At 44.8% G+C, this 19,232-nt stretch overlaps 1 protein-coding gene across 4 annotated transcripts in view; it reads left to right on the top strand.

Annotated features, from left to right (window-relative positions):
* Positions 1 to 19,232, top strand: part of RERE (arginine-glutamic acid dipeptide repeats) — a 462,172-nt gene that overhangs the window by 357,832 nt on the left and 85,108 nt on the right. The window lies entirely within an intron of this gene.

Raw genomic sequence — 19,232 nt, 5'->3', positions numbered from 1 at the left:
AGTACATTTTAAATTGAATCACAGTAGGTTCTCCTCTCTACTAACCACCCTTCCTCCAGTTTTAAATGACATTGCTTACTGTTTCTTATGAAGAACTAAAATTATATATATGAGAGTAGGAAAAATAAGAGAAATAGAAATGTTGATATATTACACATATGTACATATTACTCCATATTATGTATTCTTAATGTGACCTAGAGTAAGAATTAGCCCTTAATATTAAAAAATTAGGCCAGGCGCGGTGGCTCACGCTTGTAATCCCAGCACTTTGGGAGGCCGAGGCGGGCGGATCACGAGGTCAGGAGATCGAGACCACGGTGAAACCCTGTCTACTAAAAATACAAAAAAAATTAGCCGGGCGTGGTGGCGGGCGCCTGTAGTCCCAGCTACTCGGAGAGGCTGAGGCAGGAGAATGGCGTGAACCCGGGAGGCGGAGCTTGCAGTGAGCCGAGATTGCACCATTGCACTCCAGCCTGGGCAACAGAGCGAGACTCCGTCTCAAAAAAAAAAAAAAAAAAAAAAAAATTAAAAAAGAAAAATGTAGATTCAAGTGAGATTTGCCTAAAGTTCCAACTATTAATAAAATTGGACTATTTTTCCTATGGTTAATTCCCATAAGCCTTTGAACCAAACCCTTGCTTAAAGAAGTCAATAGTATGGATAGAGTGGAGTTTATTGTCAAGTCCTTTCGGAAATGAGACAGCAAATTAAAAATCAATTATATGCACAGAAAAGTTGGTATAAGGCAGTCTATTCTGTCAATCAGTTTGCAGAAAGATTCTACTGTTTAACAAGCTCTGAAAAGAAATGTATTTTTAAAATCCTTTAGTAAATGAAATAGGACAAGCATTTTATTAGAAGGGAAGAGATATTTCAAAAATGTATTTCAGTAGTTCATGTCAGTAGAAGTTGCCTCTGGGATAAATGTACAGATTCAGCTGCGACCTTTCCATTCACATCCGCAGCTCACTACTTTCTAGGCCTCCTCTTTATGCTGTGGTCAAAGAAGTTAGTATGCCCATTTTGCTCTTTGTGTTTAACAAGATTATTCTTTTCTTACTGTCTTTAACCAGTACTTTTTTTTAAGTTCATCATCCCCAGCCCTACTTTTAGATTAAAAAAATAAAAGCCAGCATACCTTGTGCTGTTCTTTAGGTCCATGTGTGTGTGGGTGCGCGTGCACGTGCACGCGCATGCATGCACACACGTCTGTGTTTAGGCATTAGGGCTATACAGAGACCTGGAAAGTAACCCCACATTGAATACAAGCCCACCTTAAATTACTCCTGGCTGCTTGGGATAATCTTTTTAAATCGAAGAGTACTTTTGACAGTATATTTTTCATTTTTGCTTGAGCAGGGAGTAAGGGGAGTAACGGGGGGAGTCTTCAGCTTGAAAGATTAATAAATACTAGAGCAGTGGGTTATTGAAGCCATGTTTCCATCTCATTTTCAAGGGCACATAAAAAAATGGAGATAGCATACACTTTCAGCCACTCTCTATCATCTTTCTCTGTTCATTTAAAAAATGAGAACAAGGCACAAGGGGACTTGAGAGATTGCATTTATTCTCCCATAGACAGAGTGATTATTTTATAAATGAAGAGGATGGAAAACCCTTTTCTTGTGCAGTTTCTTAGCAACAGAATTGGAGTCAATTTTAATGTGTGTGCTTAGAACATTCTACGTATAGTGACATTGGAGTCTTACATTTTCACAGGTGAGACATATTACACTGGTAACTGTAATTGAATGTTGGGAGAAGGAAACAGGAAATGAAAAATGAGAACCCTACCATGAGAAGAAGTCATTCATTTAAAGCTACCTCTTGTCTCCTGGCATACTTCTGTCTTAAATCTAAAATCTCCCTTAGGCTAGGCACAGAGGCTCATGCTTGTAATCCCAGCACTTTGGGAGGCGGAGGCAGGGAGATCAAGTGAGGTCAAGAGTTCGAGACCAGCCTGGCCAACATAGCGAAACACCGTCTCTACTAAAAATACAAAAATTAGCAGGGCATGGTGGTGCGTGCTTGTAATCTCAGCTACACGGACGGCTGAGGCAGGAGAATCGCCTCCCCAGGAAGCAGAGGATGCATTGAGCCAAGATTGTGCCACTGCACTCCAGCCTGGGTGACAGAGCAAGACCTGTCTCAAAAAAATTAATTAATTAATTAAATAAATAAAGTAAGTAAGTAAGTCTCCCTTAGGTAGAAGTAGTGATGGCCTTGGTAGCCCCCTAATTGCCATCTTCACTACAGTGCCAGCCTATTTTGTATCTTCCCTAGTGGTGTTTTGTTATTCTTTTCCTAACACCCTGCATGCAACTAATTGACACTTAGATTTGATTTTGTTTTTGCACTTGCCTTAAGACATTTTTCCGAAGTATCTTTATATAGGTGAATTCTAGTGTGTTTTCCATATTTATGAGGCAAAGTACTGAGCCATCAGGAAGCAGCATGTGTTTGGTGGTTATAAGGGGAGAAAGACAGTGCCTGATACTGGCCTCACTACCTGAGCATGGGGGCTCAGGATCTGTCTCTCTGGCTCTGCATTCTTTGCAGAGGAGTTTGGTGTCGCTTTGGCTCTTCCTGTGATTGTTGACTCTGTGTGAACATGAAGATAGAATGATTCCTTCCTACTTAACCAAGTTTCTCATTCAGTTCTGATTTTAGCTCACTAGTTGAAATTCATTCATTCATTCATTCTTTCATTCTGGAAATACTGGTAGAGCATTGACACCCTGCCAGGTGATACAGCAGTGAACAAAACAGACAAAATTCTCTGCCTTCATGGAGTTGAGATTGTAGTGGGGAAGGAGGATAGATTAAAACAATCTTGCTAAGTAGCATATATAGTGTGTTAGTCCTGAAAAAATTAAAAGCAGAAAAGTGATATGAAATACCAGGTAGAGGGGTTGAACTTTTTCTTAAGGTAGCCACGGAGCGTTCACTTTTGAGTAAAGACCTTAAAAAGTGAGGAAGCTAGCCTTGCAGATATATAGGGGAAGAGAATTCTGGGTCAAGGGAACTGAGTGCAAAGGCCCTGAGGTGGGAGCATGCCTGAGAGTGTGTTCCAGGAAGAGCAGAGATGCCCCGGAGTGGATGGAGAAGATGAAGTCGGAAGGCCACCAGGATCTTAGACCAGAGCTGTTCACTCCTATTTTGTACCTCACAGTCAAATTACATTATCAAATTAATGAGGAATTCTTGAGGGCTGTTCTGTTTTCTCCTAACGTCGTATCTCTCATAACAGTGTTTTTATGGCTTCAGTTATGTAGGACTCTGAGTCATGCATTCCTCTGACTTCTGCAGCTGCTCATTGTGTCAAGATTGAAGCGTTTTTGTTTTGTAACTGGTTTAGACAATATTTACTACATATGTTTACTGTAAATTCAGCATTTGTGAGAGGAGCTGTTTTTCCTGAGTAGGAGCAAGAAAATACCTAGAAAGAAAAGTATACCTGCTGTACCTCTGTCTTGGAGTAGTCATTATTCTTGTTATCAGCCTGTCCTAACAAATTTTAATTCAGGAAGTGAACACTGTGGAAAGCTTAAAACTGTAGATATCATGCTCTGAATTACACCACCTAATGAAAAGAGTCGTCTCAAAAATCTTTCTTTCTTGAGTCAAATACCCTGGCTTTGAGACTCAGCTCAGGGGAGAGTCCCTCTAATACTGCTGTTTGACATAAGAGTCCAGCTTCCCTTGTCAGCTGGCATTTGCTTGCTCTAGGCCTGTGGTGATTATTCTTAATGTCTGGAGGATGGATGCTACATGCACTGACTAACTAGAATGCTGGGCCAAGCTTAGTGTTCCCTAGTAGTGTTCTGATATTCTTCTTTCCCCAACACTCGTTCTTCTGAGAGGTTAGGATGCTCACAAGGCACTGTAGAATGAGGAGTGGCCCGTGACTGATGAAGACCTGGACGTCACTGCATTTTGCAGGCCCTGCTGCACCAGGTTGGGATGACAAGTTCATTTAGGTGCCTCCACACAGAAACTAGGAAGTCTTGAGGGCAGGGTTGTAGTTTAATTCTTTTTGTATTCACAGAACCTGGCCCAGCACCTGGAGCAGGATTGATAATCAGAAAATATGATTCAAGTGGGTGGAACAGAAGAGAAACCTCACATTGCTTCAGTGCAGTGACCTCTTTGGCTGAGCTCTTGAGCTGCCACAGTCTAGGGAGGCTTCTCCCTTGAGAATTAATTAACTGGATGTGTCCCTGTTCTTTTCCTTTGAGTAGCTTTCTTTGGAAGGAGCAACAAACTCCTTCCAGTTTGTAGTTTTATTTTCTAAATGCCAATTTAAAACACTCATTCATTGCCGACATCACCTGATGTGTACTGATGATACGTGTGGTTGAGATGTTCTGTTATGGGACAACGAGTGATGGAGAAGGAGAGAGCTCAGTGGTCAGCACCGGTGAATCTGGCTATTCTAACACACCTTCCCATACAACCCAGCACTGTTCCCCCAGTTCAGGAACTGTGCTCCCTTGTGATCTCGCCACTGCACTCCAGCCTGGGTGACAGAGCGATACCCTGTCTCTAAAAAATAAAAAATAATAATAAAAAAAGAATCATGCTGCTGAGAACACCAGGAAGATTGTTATTCTGAAAATAGGAGAATGCCCAGAGTTGCCCTGAATAGCTTCGTCGCCACTGCCCCATGTCCCTCCTGGCTCTGCTTTCTGAGGGCTGCTGACGTCCTGGCACCTGAGCTCTCTGGAGAAGGCACAGTTACTTCCTGAAGAAGATAAGCCAGGCTCTTCTCTTTCCTATATGGAAAACTCATTTTTGGGGTGGGTTGGTGGGCAAAAGCAGGAAAAACAGGCCTGGTGGTTTGTGGAGAGAAAACTGGCCTGAGAGTCAGAGGTGCAGGTATCAGTACTCAGATTGGCTGCCACCTGTGTGGCCTCAAGAACGTATGGTCTCCCCACTCCCCTTCTTGAGTCTTCAGTTTTGTGGGGTTTTTTGTTTGTTTGTTTGTTTGTTTGTTTGAAACAGAGTCTTACTCTGTCGCCTAGGCTGGAGTACAGTGGCGCGATCTTGGCTCACTGCAACCTCCGCCTCCCAGGTTCAAGCCATCCTCCCGCCCCAGCCTTCCAAGTAGCTGAGATTACAGCCTCAACCACCACGCCCAGCCAATTTTTGTATTTTTAGTAGAGATGAGGTTTCACCATGTTGGCCAGGCTGGTCTCTATCTTCTGACCTTGTGATCCACCTGCCCCGGCCTCCCAAAGTGCTGGCATTACAGGTGTGAGCCACCACACCCAGCAAGTCTTTTTTTTAATCTAAAAAATGATAGGAAAAGGAGAAGGAAAGGGAAGGGGAAAGTTCTGAGGTGCTGGCAGCTGTGTTTGACAGGAGGTCAGGATTAAGCCTGTCTTGGTCTGCTGCCTGCCCCATCCTTTCACTTCCCAGGTGAAAAATTGGCCACGTGATTTATCTAAAGCTAACAGTCATTCCTGTTTAAGAAATTTGAAAACACACGTGTACACATGCATGTGTGCGTACACACACACACAGTGTCCTTTTGTTACTGAAAGTTCTGGGATCTCCCTTGAAGCTGATTTGTAAGTTTTGATCATACTTTTATTTTTCTAAGCTTTGCCATTGACAGTAATGAAACCAAATCTCCTAGGCTACAGAGACGCAGGCTAATGAGTACCACAGACTGCACCAGCGTGGGAGGAAAGATGGTCCATCACCGCAGCCGTGCTCTGTGCTCTTCTGTCCCTTGTGCTCCCCTCAACAGCAGCTTGGAGTCTTCTCTGGGAGCCACTGTTTAATATTAAAATCTGTGGAGGTATCACACATTTGCTAATAAACTGCTTTCCAAACAGACATGTTCATCCTAAATATTACTCATTTTCTTTTTTCAGATAGGGCCTCTAATTAATTAGGGTGACAGAGCTAAGTAAGCTTGGTTATCCAATTTTCAAAGAGAATTTTAGAAAATGAATTTTAAAAGTTTTTTTTTTTTTTTTTTTTTTGAGACAGAGTCTTGCTCTGTTGCCCAGGCTGGACCAGTGCAATGGTGTGATCTCAGTTCACTGCAACCTCTGCCTGCTGGGTTCAAGTGATCCTCCCACTTCAGCCTCCCTAGTAGCTGGGACTACAGGCATGTGTCACCACACCCAGCTAATTTTTGTATTTTTAGTAGAAACAGGGTTTCACCATATTAGCCAGGCTGGTCTTGAACTCCTAACCTCAAGTGATCTGCCCACCTTGGCCTCCCAGAGTGCTGGGATTACAGGTGTGAGCCGCCATGCCCGGCCTAAGGAGGTCTTGATGAGCAAAGGATGAGCAAAGGTTTGGGAAACTGGTTGACCTGGGCCAAAAACCCACCTAACATTAATCTAAGAAATAAAGGAGCTTTGCCTAGAGAAGACCTGGAGCTCTGATCCGTGGTGATCTCTCCCACGTCGAAGTCTTGATTTCATCAGGCAGAGCTGTTCCAATTCTCAGAGCAGCTTAAAGATTGGGGTGGGCTCTGGATTTTTGGGATCCTACCGCTCAGTCCAGTCCATGGAAATGAAATTCTCCAGTCCTTTAGCAATAACAAAAGTAGAAAATTATTTTCAGGTCGTCCTTTGAGACAACCCAACTTCTTTGTCAGCTTCATAGTCACTTCCCAAGTTTATGACCCCAGAGCAGTCTGACCTTGGTAGCATGTCTCCCTTATTAAATTCTCTGACTTCATAATCAGCTCACATTCCCTTCCTCTCTCTCCCTCTCTTTTTAAATATCTGTAAAACATTCAAATGATGCAGGTAGATTTATCTTGCTTTTAGGCCACACTCTGAGATGTGTAATCCGGTTGCTCACACATTTAGAGGAGTCCGTGAGCATCACGCCATGCTACTCTCCACTGGTTTGAATATCTTAGGCACTCAGGCATTCCGTTGTTACGAAGATGTGTAGGGGTGCACTCTACTGAGCCTGAGTATCTTCACAGAAGGGGTGGTGGATTCTTGAAGGTGAAGAGCAAACATTCTTGTCTGTTTCTGGATAATTAAATTTGCCTTAAAAATATACATGGAAAAAGGAAGGTCTTTATTTTTCACCTTATACTGAATTTAATTCTACTGCGTTTCCATACCTACTCTTGTGTGCAGGGCTCTGCTGGATGTTTGAGACCCTTTTATCCATTGTTTGCTCTCATAATTCTTCCTCTAGTTGAATCTTCTGTTCCCATCATTGTTAGTTTGTTCTTATATTATTCAAGTGAGTTTTTTTTTGATTCTGTGTACAAAAGGAAGGGAGCGTATCACTGACTTTAAACAAACTGCATTTGTTCTTTCACTGCTAAGATCTCTGCAGGAGTTACCACCAACCTTGGTAATTGCTTGGCAGTATGGCAGGCGACATGCCATCCCACTGTGGTATCCTTGACTGATTTTGGTAGTGGGTGTAAATGAGTGCTTGAGTTGGATTTGTCACCACAGAATCTAGAGAGGGGACAGCAGCCACACAATTGGAAACTTGTTTTGAGTGCCTCTTTTGCTTCAGATGGTGTGCTGGGGCTCACAGGGCCTGCCGAGGTGAGCAGCTGCTCCCTGCTCTTGGACAGGGAGATCAGGAAGGGTGCTGTAGCGGAGGCTTATTTGAGAGGACCTTGAAGGATGGATACGATTTCACCAGGCAGAGTTGACAGAGGTTAATTGGAGCACAAGGGCTAAAAGAATTTGAGTGGTTGGTTAGTAGCAAGTTGCCCAGTTTGGATGAAGCTTATGGGTGGGGGAGGATGTGAGGTAGCTAATTCAGAGCCTCCCACTTTTGACCGAGAAGTTTATGTTTAATTCAACAGGAAACGAGGAAAAGTTATATATTTTTGAATGTGGGGAAGGATAGGACTGGAGCTGCCCTTGAAGACCAGTCTGGCAATAGCATTGGAAGAGTGGAGGTGGGCTGAGGACGTCTTGTAAACTTGGCTGTGCATTAGAATCATCGGGAGAACTTGAAAATGCCCCAATGCTGGCCTGTACCCCAGCGAGTCAGAGCAGAATCCCTGGGGTGGGACATGGGCATCCAGGCCCTGAGAACTACTGGACTAGATCAGGACTATGCTCCTAGTGAGAGACATTGAGAGCTGTCAGTGTACAGCAGCATTTCACACTGTTAGGAGCACGCTGGAGTCAACATGAGGAACTTTAGACACACAGAGCAGAGACTTGGGTCCCATTTAATTCATCTGGGGTACGAGTTTCCAATGTCCCAGGATGTTAGGACACTAATATGCAGCCAAAGTGGGTGGAAGATTGGGCTAGAAAATTGGTGGGAAGTCGGGATGTTGAGGCAAGTAGTAGTTTTTTTGTTCTTTTTTGAGATGGAGTTTTGCTCTGTCACCCAGGCTGCAGTGCAGTGGCATGATCTCAGCTCACTGCAACCTCTGCCTTCCGGGTTCAAGCGATTCTCCTGCCTCAGCTTCCTGAGTAGCTGGGATTATAGGCGCATGCTACTACACTCCAGCTGATTTTTGTATTTTTAGTAGAGACGGGATTTCACCATGTTGGCCAGGCTGGTCTCCAATTCCTGACCTCAAGTGATCCACCCCCCTCAGCCTCCCAAACTGCTGGGATTACAGGCTGAGCCACCGTACCCAGCTGAGGTAATGAGTATTGACTGCATTGTTGAAATAATGGATAGTTAAGCCCCAGGCTGCATAGAGAACATGGGAAACCAGTACAGAAGTGGTAGAGGAGTTGGGAGACACAGTCAAGAAGAGAGATGTTGTGGGGGTCACAGTAGCTGTGCAGTACATAGGGAAAATCTGTAGTTTCACATCTTAGGTATGGCAACCGGTAGATGGCTAGGCTGGAATAAAGAGCACCAAGAATGGTAGACACAGACTATTAAAAGGGCTGTGGGAAACCTTTTCCACGTTCCTGAGAGTGCTGTCGAAAGGTAGGATGGAGGAAGAGACTTAGCTAGCTAGGAAGAGACTTTGGTGCCAGTCACAGGATAAGAAGGAGATGGGTTTGGCAAGTGGTTGACACTGGGGTGGGGGAACCCAGACGGGCATGGTTGATGAGATGGTGGGACAGGATTGCTACTGTTGACAAAACTGAACTTCTGGCCCTATAACTGGAGGGGTTAAAAGGGATTCTGTGTGGATCTGAAAGTGGGAAAGCAGCAGCAGGACTCGGGGGTTGGGGTATGAGGTCATTTGGAGAACTGTGTGTGAAAGGACAGTAGGTCTCTAGGGGACGTCGTGCTAGGCGTCAGTTGGGATTTGCTAGGGTGAGTATCTGGTCGGAAGGACGTCTAATCTGGACTGGGCTGAGAATACAGGAAGGGCTGGGAAGGAAGGAAGCGTGTGCTATGCTGGTCATTTAGGTCCCATGGAGAGGGAGGTGAGCGTTGCCTCCACACGCAGCTCTGCTGGGTGCTGTGCTTCTTGATGGCTGTTTCTTGGAGCTCCTGGCTCCTCAGTGGGATCACTCAATTGTTAACTGGTAAATGGAGCTGAAGTGCATTAACATGGAGAGTTTGAAGGTGGAGGAAAGGTATGAGGAGACAGGGTTTTGTGAATGGAAGACTGTGTAGACTGAGATCACAGATTCGAGTGTTGGCTGTAGAATATATTCCTGCTGTTTGTCTCCTCAGTCACTCAACAATGAGTACTGACTGTGTACGAGGCACCTTCTCAACTCTGGGAATAGAAATAACCGTGGAGGTACTGTTCTCATGGGATTTGCATTCTAATAGGGACCACAGACAAATAAGCAAATTAACTTAAATAAGATGAATTCAGGTAGATGCCATGAGGAGGATAAACTAGTTTTGCCACACAGAGACTGAGTAGGGTAGAGGTTGTATAGCTGTAAAAGTGCCTCCTTCAGGGTGGAAGCAGCTTCTCATTCCATGTTACTGTTCTCTCTTAAGTAACTCTGGGTAAATGATACCACTGATCATTCATGTCAGTCAAGAGTGATCTGTATTTTTCTAGAAATTCAAATTACTTGACCCCCATCCAATAATCTTTGTGGTCATGTTTCACAATTGCCTATAAACTGCTCATTGTTAGGACCTGCTAAATAAATGTCTTTAGGACTCAATAACTTTCAGAGTTTAGAACAGATTAAATTTAGATGAAAGGAAAGATGGGATCTCTGCTATGGAAGTGCAGTCACATAGTGGTCTTTGACAGAGCAATCGATGCGTTTTTCATACCTCGATGTGCATTTTTCAGCATGAGGGACACAATAATAGAATATTTTTAAATTCTAACAAGATTCTTTCAAGTTTTTTCATGACATTTTGGATTGGGGGAAAGATTAGAAGAGAAAGGTCTGGTTCTTGTTAAAACCTTTGCTGATAATCTTATGTCAGCTATGGGTGAATACTCCCCATGGCCAGGAGAGAGAGAACGGAGAGAAGTTGGAGCTGAACCCAAAATGGGGCTCTGTGTAGCCGACGGAGTTCCCTTTAAATGTCACTGTCGTTTCATTTTCTTTGATGCTTTCTCAGTGTAACATGTTTTATCCAAACAGGCTGAAGGGCCTAAAACAAACAAACAAAAGACACGAAGGAGCTTGATGTGTGGATAATTCATTTCCTCTTTGTAAGGAACATTTCTTTGATCCTTTATTAGGCCACAAAATGTTTCTGCCTGCCGTTAGCCATTCTTGACTGTGTTGAGAGGCCCCGCCAATCCCAGCCGGCCTGGATTCAGAGCAGCCTGATCTTCCACCAGCCTGGGAAGAAGGCCGTAAAGGCCGATCTCATGTCCCAGGGCTGTCCCCAAGTTAACCAAGGGAAAAAGCTGCAGTGCTGTCGTGTGAGGTTTCGTGCGTGAGGTTTCCTGTGTGAGTGGTGCTGACATCGTGTCCAGTCATTCTTCAGTTTGTGATTTTTCAAAAACAAGAAATTCTGGTTCTTCCTCCTTTTTTTTTGTTTGTTTGTTTGTTTGTTTGATTGATTGTTTGAGATGGAGTCTTGCTCTGTCGCCCAGGCTGGAGTGCAGTGGTGTGATCTCAGCTCAGTGCAACCTTGCGCCTCCCGGGTTCAAGAGATTCTCCTGCCTCAGCCTCCCAAGTAGCTGGGATTACAGGTGTGCACCAGGGCCATCTGGAGGCCTCTGCACATGACAGGCATTTAATAAATGTTTCTTCGATGATGTTTCCTATTAGCCACTATGCCCAGCTAATTTTTGTATTTTTAGTAGAGATGGAGTTTCACCGTGTTGGCCAGGCTGGTCTGCAACTCCTGACCTCATGATCCGCCCGCCTTGGCCTCCCAAAGTACTGGGATTACAGGCACGAGCCACTGCGCCTGGCCTTTTTCTTCCCCCTTTTTATTCCCTTCCCTCACTTCTAGTTTTTTCAGATAACTCTTCATCTGTCTGTGGAAAATGCACCCAATAGTAATTATTTTCTTTAGAATATTTATGCTGAGAAGACAAAAGTGTTGGTAAACCTGCTTTCTGGTTGAGTCTGTGCCTTGGACCAGTTGCTGTACCTTGGGAGAGTCATTGGTCCTCTCACTAAGAAATGAGAGTAATAATAATTAAATAGTTAGTCCCCTTCTGGCTCTGGAAGGCCCAGATACTGATAATAGGAAACGTCATCGAAGAAACATTTATTAAATGCCTGTCATGTGCAGAGGCCTCCAGATGGCCCTGGACAGGAACTCCCCACCTCAAGATGATGTTCTAATGGCAGTGGTGGACTTGGATGCCCAGAACATAGTGCTGGGCAGAATGGGGAAGTTCCATGGGGCACACAGAAAGATGGAAACACAGAGGAGCATGACATGACATAGGCATGAGATAGTAAGGAAATTTGTTCAGAGCGGCAGCAGTGGTGAGTGGAGTACTCAGGAATCCAAGTCAGATCATCCCACCCAATATCGGCTCCCCAGACAGCAGAACTACCCTGTAAGGAGACACAGAGAGTGTAGGATGTATTCGGAGAAGCAGGCAGAGCCTGGCTCAAGTTGGATCTGGAGCTGGGGTGGCAGACACAGGCACGTGCCGCACACTCATTCTTCTGTGTCCATTGCATACACGGTCAACACAGCACAGCTTCCACTGGAGCTGAAACGAAACCTCAGAATCCACATGCTTGGTAGATTTTACCTCTGCGTAAAAGTGGGGTTCCTCAGGCAGCAACCTTTGCTGTTCTGCAGCCTCTGCTGGTGATACCCAGGCAAACAGGGTCTGAAGTGGACCTCCAGAAAACTCCAGCAGACCTGCAGCAGAGAGGCCTGTTAGAAGGAAAACTAAGAAACAGAAAGGAATAGCATCAACATTAACACAAAGGACGTCCACACAGAAACCCCATCTGAAGGTCACCAACATCAAAGACCAAAGGTAGATACATCCACGAAGATGAGGAAAAAACAAGGCAAAAAGTCTGAAAATTCCAAAAACCAGAATGCCTGTTCTCCTCCAAAGGAGTACAGCTCCTTGCCAGCAAGGGAACAAAACTGGATGGAGAATGAGTTTGACTAACTGACAGAAGTAGGCTTCAGAAAGTGGGTAATAACAAACTCCTCCGAGCTAAAGGAGCATGTTCTAATGCAATGCAAGGAAGCTAAGAACCTTGAAAAAAGGTTAGAGGAACTGCTAACTAGAATAACCAGTTTAGAGAAGAACATAAATGATCTGATGGAGCTGAAAAAAACAGCAGGAGAACTTTGTGAAGCATACACAATTATCAATAGCCGAATTGATAAGCAGAAGAAAGGGTATCAGAGATTGAAGATCAACTTAATGAAATAAAGTGTGAAGACAAGATTAGAGAAAAAAGAATGAAAAGAAATGAACAGGCCCGGCGCGGTGGCTCACGCCTATAATCTCAGCACTTTGGGAAGCCGAGGCAGGCGGATCACGAGGTCAGGAGATTGAGACCATCCTGGCTAACATGGTGAAACCCCATCTCTAATAAAAATACAAAAAAAAAAAAAAAAATTAGCCAGGTGTGGTGGTGTGCACCTGTAGTCCCAGCTACTCGGGAGGCTGAGGCAGGAGAATGGCGTGCACCCGGAGGCGGAGCTTACAGTGAGCCAAGATCGCACCACTGCACTCCAGCCTGGGCGACAGAGCGAGACTCTAAAAAAAAGAAAAGAAAAGAAACGAACAAAGCCTCCAAGAAATATGGGACTATGAAAAGACCAAACCTACGTTTGATTGGTGTGCCTGAAAGTGACAGGGAGAATAGAACCAAGTTGGAAAACACTCTTCGGGATATTATCCAGGAGAATTTCCCCAACCTAGCAAGACAGGCCAACATTCAAATTCAGGAAATATAGAGAACACCACAAAGATACTCCTCGAGAAGAGCAACCCCAAGACACATAATCTTCAGATTCACTAAGGTTGAAATGAAAGAAAAAATGTTAAGGGCAGCCAGAGAGAAAGGTCGGGTGACCCACAAAGGGAAGCCCATATCAGACTATCAGCGGATCTCTCTGCAGAAACCCTACAAGCCAGAAGACCGTGGGGGCCAATATTCAACATTCTTAAAAGAATTTTCAACCCAGAATTTCACATCAAGCCAAACTAAGCTTCATAAGCGAAGGAGAAATAAAATCCTTTACAGACAAGCAAATGCTGAGAGATTTTGTCACCACCAGGCCTGCCTTACAAGAGCTCCTGAAGGAAGCACTAAACATGGAAAGGAACGACGGGCGCCAACCACTGCAAAAACATGCCAAGTTGTAAAGACCATCGACACTATGAAAACTAACACAAGGACAGAAAACCAAACACCACATATTCTCACTCGTAAGTGGGAGTTGAACAATGAGAACACATGGACACAGGGAGGGGAACATCACACACCAGGGCCCGTCGGGGGTAGGGGGGTAGGGGAGGGATAGCATTAGGAGAAATACCTAATGAAGATGATGGGTTGATGGGTGCAGCAAACCACCATGGTACGTTTAACCATTGTAACAAACCTGCACGTTCTGCCCATGTATCCCAGAACTTAAAGTATAAAAAAAAAGAGTGGGATTCCTGCCCCAGGTGGTTGCTGATGGAAGATGATTGTCTATCCCTCTTCTTCTGCAGTTGGTTCAGAACGAAGATCACCTCTGTAATTTCCTGCTTATGAAGATTATTGTCTTCAACCACTGGGTGTTGGGGCTGGCCCATCTACATGTGTAGATGATGGCTGAAAAATAAAATAAGTAAAAAAGAGTCCAGATGCTTGGGTGTGGTGTGGGTATGCCAGAGTCCAGGCTGAAGTGACAGAATGGAAGGTGCCAAGCACTTTAATTGGCACACAGGAGTTTGTGCTTTTTACTGTCCTTGAACAGAGCCATAGTCAGCTTTGGAATTCAAATAAAAGTCTGTACCTTGGTGGAAAAGCAGTTACATACTGCAAGATCTTCCATGGTGCAACCTATCTTGGTTCAAGAAAGTGTTTTCAGTGACCCTAGTTTGGTTCTGTTAGGTAAAACCAGACTAAATATAGCTGAGATGTGGAAGCATGCTTGGTACCCCAAAGAATTTCTGGGTCTTCCTTTAGGTAGATACAAAGCTAAGAAAAATATTTTATCCCTATGAAGCCTCTAAAAGAATTTTGCCTAAAAGCACATACCCACTCCCAAATTTAAATTTTCCAGGCATACAGTGCAGGCTGCTGATGGATCTACCATTCTTGGGTCTGGAAGACAGTGGCCCCTTCCCACAGCTCCACTAGGCAGTGCCCCAGTGGGGACTCTGTGTGGGCCCTCCAACCCCACATTTCCCCTCCACACTGCCCTAGTAGAGTATCTGTGTGAGGGCTCCATCCTTGCAGCAGGCTTCTGGCCTGGGCACCTGATACATCCTCTGAAATCTTGGCAGAGGCTGCCAAGCCTCCATCACTCTTGCACTCTGTACACCTGCAGACTTAACACCACCTGGAAGCCGCCACGGCCTATGGCTTGCACCCTCTGAGACAGCAGCCTGAGCTGTATCAGAGGCCCTTTGAGCCAAGGATGTAGCCAGAGGGGCATGTGGAAAGCAGTGTCCCAAGGCTGCAGAGGGCAGCAAAACCCCATGCCTGGCCCTGAAAACTCTTTTTTCCTCTTAGGTTTCTGATCCTATGATGGGAGGGGCTGCTGGGAAGGTCTTTGAAATGCCTTTAAGGCCTTTCCCTCATTGTCTTGGATATCAAGCTTGGCTCCCTTTTCGTTACACAAATATCTCTAGGAAGTGATTGCTTTACAGCCTGCCTGAATTTCTCTCCTGAGAAAGCTTTTCTTTTCTTTTTTTTTTTTTTTTGAGACTGAGTCTTGCCTGTCACTCAGGCTAGAGTGCAGAGGTGCTCACTGCAACCTCTGCCTCCTGGGTTCAAGTGATTCTCCTGCCTCAGCCTCCCAGGTAGCTGGAATTACAGGTGTGTGCCACCATGCCCGGCTAATTTTTTGTATCTTTAGTAGAGATGGGGTTTCACCATGTTGGCCAGGCTGGTCTTGAACTCCTGACCTCATGATCCACCCATCTCAGTCTCCCAAAGTGCTGGGATTACAGGCGTGAGCCACCGCACCCAACCAAAAGCTTTTGTTTCTTTGCCACATTGCCAGGGTGCAAATGTTCCAAACTTCTTTGCTCTGCTTCCCTTTTAAGTATAAATTCCAACTTTAAGTCATTTCTTTGTTCCCACATTTGAGTTAGGCTAGTAGAAGCAGCCAGGCCACATCTTGAATACTTTGCTGCTTAGAGATTTCTTCTGCCAGATACCCTAGGTCATCACTCTCAGGTTCAAACTTCAACAGATACCTAGGGCAGAAACACAACACAGCCATCTTTTTTGCTAGGGCATCACAAGGGTGACTTTTGCTCCAGTGCCCAATAATGTCCTTATTGCCATCTGAGACCTTCTCAGCCTGGTCTTCACTGTCCATATTACTATCAGTATTTTGGTCACAACCATTTAACCAGTCTTTTAAGAAGTTCCAAACTTTCCCTCATCTTCCTGTCATCTTCTGAGCCCTCCAAACTCTTCTAACATCTGTCCATTACCCCATTGCAAAGCTGCTTCCATATTTGCAGGTGTCTTTGTAGCAGTACCCTACTCCTGGCACCAATTTTCTGAGTTAGGTCATTCTTGCATTGCTATAAAGAAACACCAGAGATTGGGTGATTTATAAAGAAAAGAGGTTTAATTGGCCCACAGTTCTGCAGGCTGTAGAAGCACGGTGCTGGCATCTGTGTGGCTTCCGGGGAGGCCTCAGGGAGCTTTTACTTATGGTTTAAAACGAAGTAGGAGCAGGCACATCACATGACAAAAGGAGCAAGCAAGAACTATCATCTGTTTTTAAAATACATGAGTAAGCTTTTTTTTTTTTTTTAAGATGGAGTCTTGCTCTGTCACTTGGGCTGGACTGCAGTGGCACCATCTCGGTCCACTGTGCAACCTCTGCTTCCCAGGTTCCAGCAATTCTCCTGCTTCAGCCTCCTGAGTAGCTGGGATTACAGGTGTGTGCCACTATGCCTGGCTAATTTTTGTATGTTTAGTAGAGACAGGATTTCACCATGTTGGCCAGGCTGGTCTTGAACTCCTGACCTCAGGTAATCTGCCCACCTCGGCCTCCCAAAGTGATGGGATTACAGGTGTGAGCCACCGTGCCCGGCCAGCTCATTTTTTAAAAGCAGTCCAATGTTGCATCTTATCCTTTTCCCCCTTTAATTTTTATTTCCATTCTACTTCCCCAGGGACGTTACACTAAGATGATACATTTTATGCTTGAAAGTCTAGTGTCCGATTGATCTTTAGTACTTCCCTGCAACAAAAAGTGTGTGTATTGAAATCGGGCATATGGTTATTTCCTTTAATAATTAAGCTCTAAGTATAGAAGAAATGTTTTTTTCAAATTATATTATTAGAGCACAGTTGATGAAAACAACGAAATATTGTAAATGTTGATATAATTTTAATGTTTGCTTAACATTTATTTGAAATAAATTGTATGGTTTTTTAAAAAACACGTAAGTGCCCAGAAACCTTGTTTACATGAGTAAGTAGATGGGAATGATAGTTTTGTTACAGTGTCACTCAATTATTTGAATTCTTTCCATAATAATGCCAAAAGTATAATTTGTCATCAGACATGACTTTCCATAATCTATCAGATGACACTTCCACTAGGATCTCCTTGTGTTTTGTTGAAAGCAGAGAATCAGAAAGTGTCTGACTTGTGGAGTCTTTCTCATCCTGACCTCAGAGCCAGGCATTGTGTCAGCACCAGTGTCAATGTTTTAAACTGTCCCCTTGTTTAGTGCCCCTGGGGCAATGCTGCCTGGTAGCCTTCCAGATGGAGCGGGGGAGAGGAGGCTGCCTTTGTGAAGTAAGAGGGGGCAGTGGTGGGGTAGAAGAAGAGAGGCTGCATCCCCTCACAGGAGCGTGTGCCTTCTCAGGCTGATGGATTGTTGGAAAGAAAACATAGGAAAAAAATGTCTTTTGTGTCCATACATCCCATTTTGTGGACTATGGTCTTACACATCTTATATGCCAGGCCCAATTCTGGGCACTGGGAGAGTCAAGGAAACCCAGGCCCCCCTAGGAGCTGGGCTAGTGGCGTGGAGAGGGCTAGTTTAGGAGCTTCAGGCAGGAAACCGGGCTGCACATTGCTTTGGAGATTGAATGATGAAAAACTTGCTGTCCTTGCCCTCCAAGGGTTTATCATCTGAGGTCACATGATAAAGCAAAACAGCCCTCTCCCCCCGAAAAACAAAAAACCCGCAAGAACTAAAGAAAACCGTCTGCTAGCTCTTGTTATTTAGTGTGTTCATAGAGCACTTATATTACTCTGGCATACTTTCTAATTTTTTTTTTTCTTGAGATGGAGTCTCCCTCTGTCATCCAAGCTGGAGTGCAGTGGCACGGTCTTGGCTCACTGCAACCTCCGCCTCCTGGGTTCAAGTGATTCTCCTGCCTCAGCCTCCCCAAGTAGCTGGAACTACAGGCACGCATCACCATGCCCAGCTAATTTTTTTTTGTATTTTTTAGTAGAGACGAAGTTTCACCATGTTGGCCAGGCTGATCTCAAACTCTTGACGTCAGGTGATCCGCCGGCCTCGGCCTCCCGAAGTGCTGGGATTACAGACGTGAGCCACCGTGCTCAGCCTTTTTTTTTTTTTTTTTTTAGATGGAGTCTCGCTCTGTCACCAGGCTGGAGTTCAGTGGCGTAATCTCGGCTTACTGCAGCCTCTAACTCCCTGGTTCAAGCGATTCTCCTGCCTCAGCCTCCTGAGTAGCTAGGATTACAGGCATGCGCCACCACGCCCAGCTAATTTATTGTGTTTTTAGTAGAGACAGGGTTTCACCATACTGGCCAGGATGGCCTCAATCTCCTGACCTCGTGTCCGCCTGCCTCAGCCTCCCAAAGTGCTAGGATTACAGGCATGAGCCACTGTGCCTGGCCATAAACCATTTTTAGAAGGAGTCAGGCTTTACCAGACTGCCAAAGGGTCCATGGCACAGAAGAGATAAAGAGCTATGCACTCAGTGCTGGCCCCTTCCACATACTACAGATAGTTTCCAGAGTCCAAGATGACAGTTTGAATACAGTGGTTTCATGGAAGGATGCTGCAAAGAGTTGGTGTTGGGCACAATGCTACTGGCTTGGTACATGCACCATAGATATTTTGTTTTTGTTTGTGTGTTTGACATGGAGTTTCACTCTTGTTGCCCAGGCTGGAGTGCAATGGCATGATCTCAGCTCACTGCAACCTCTGCCTCCCGGGTTGAAGCAATTCTTCTGCCTCAGCCTCCCCAGTAGCTGGGATTAAAGGCGCTTGCCACCACGCCCAGCTAATTTTTTGTATTTTTAGTGAAGATGGGGTTTCACTATATTGGCTAGGCTGGTCTCAAACTCTTGACCTCAGGTGATCCACCCACCTCGGCCTCCCAAAGTGCTGGGATTACAGGCGTGAGCCACTGTGCCCAGCTCACACTATAGGTATTTTAAATGTTGCATTAGACTCTCAGACATGTTATTGTCCCGCATTATCCTAAGGATGCTACCATTTCCTGTAATCCCATTTACAGTCAAGTATCAGGGAATTCACCTGGAACCGCCAGGGGGTGTGGTTCCCAAGGGTCATCGACCTTCCTTGCTCCTCCTTTCCATCTGAGGGAGAAAACTTCATTGCCTCCAGATTGTGTTTCAAAACAATGGAGAATGCTCTTGGTTTTATTACTAAGTAGTCTTGACCTCTAGCTTGGTAGTTGTTTGGTTTGTTTCTTTAACATCTTGACATTCATTATTTTCTTCCTGGTGCTTTCTTA

The sequence above is a fragment of the Nomascus leucogenys genome, chromosome 24 (genome assembly GCF_006542625.1).
Source record: "Nomascus leucogenys isolate Asia chromosome 24, Asia_NLE_v1, whole genome shotgun sequence".
Lineage (NCBI taxonomy): Eukaryota > Metazoa > Chordata > Mammalia > Primates > Hylobatidae > Nomascus > Nomascus leucogenys.
The sequence above is the reverse complement of the archived record's forward strand: the minus strand, read 5'-3'. Positions and strand labels throughout refer to the sequence as shown.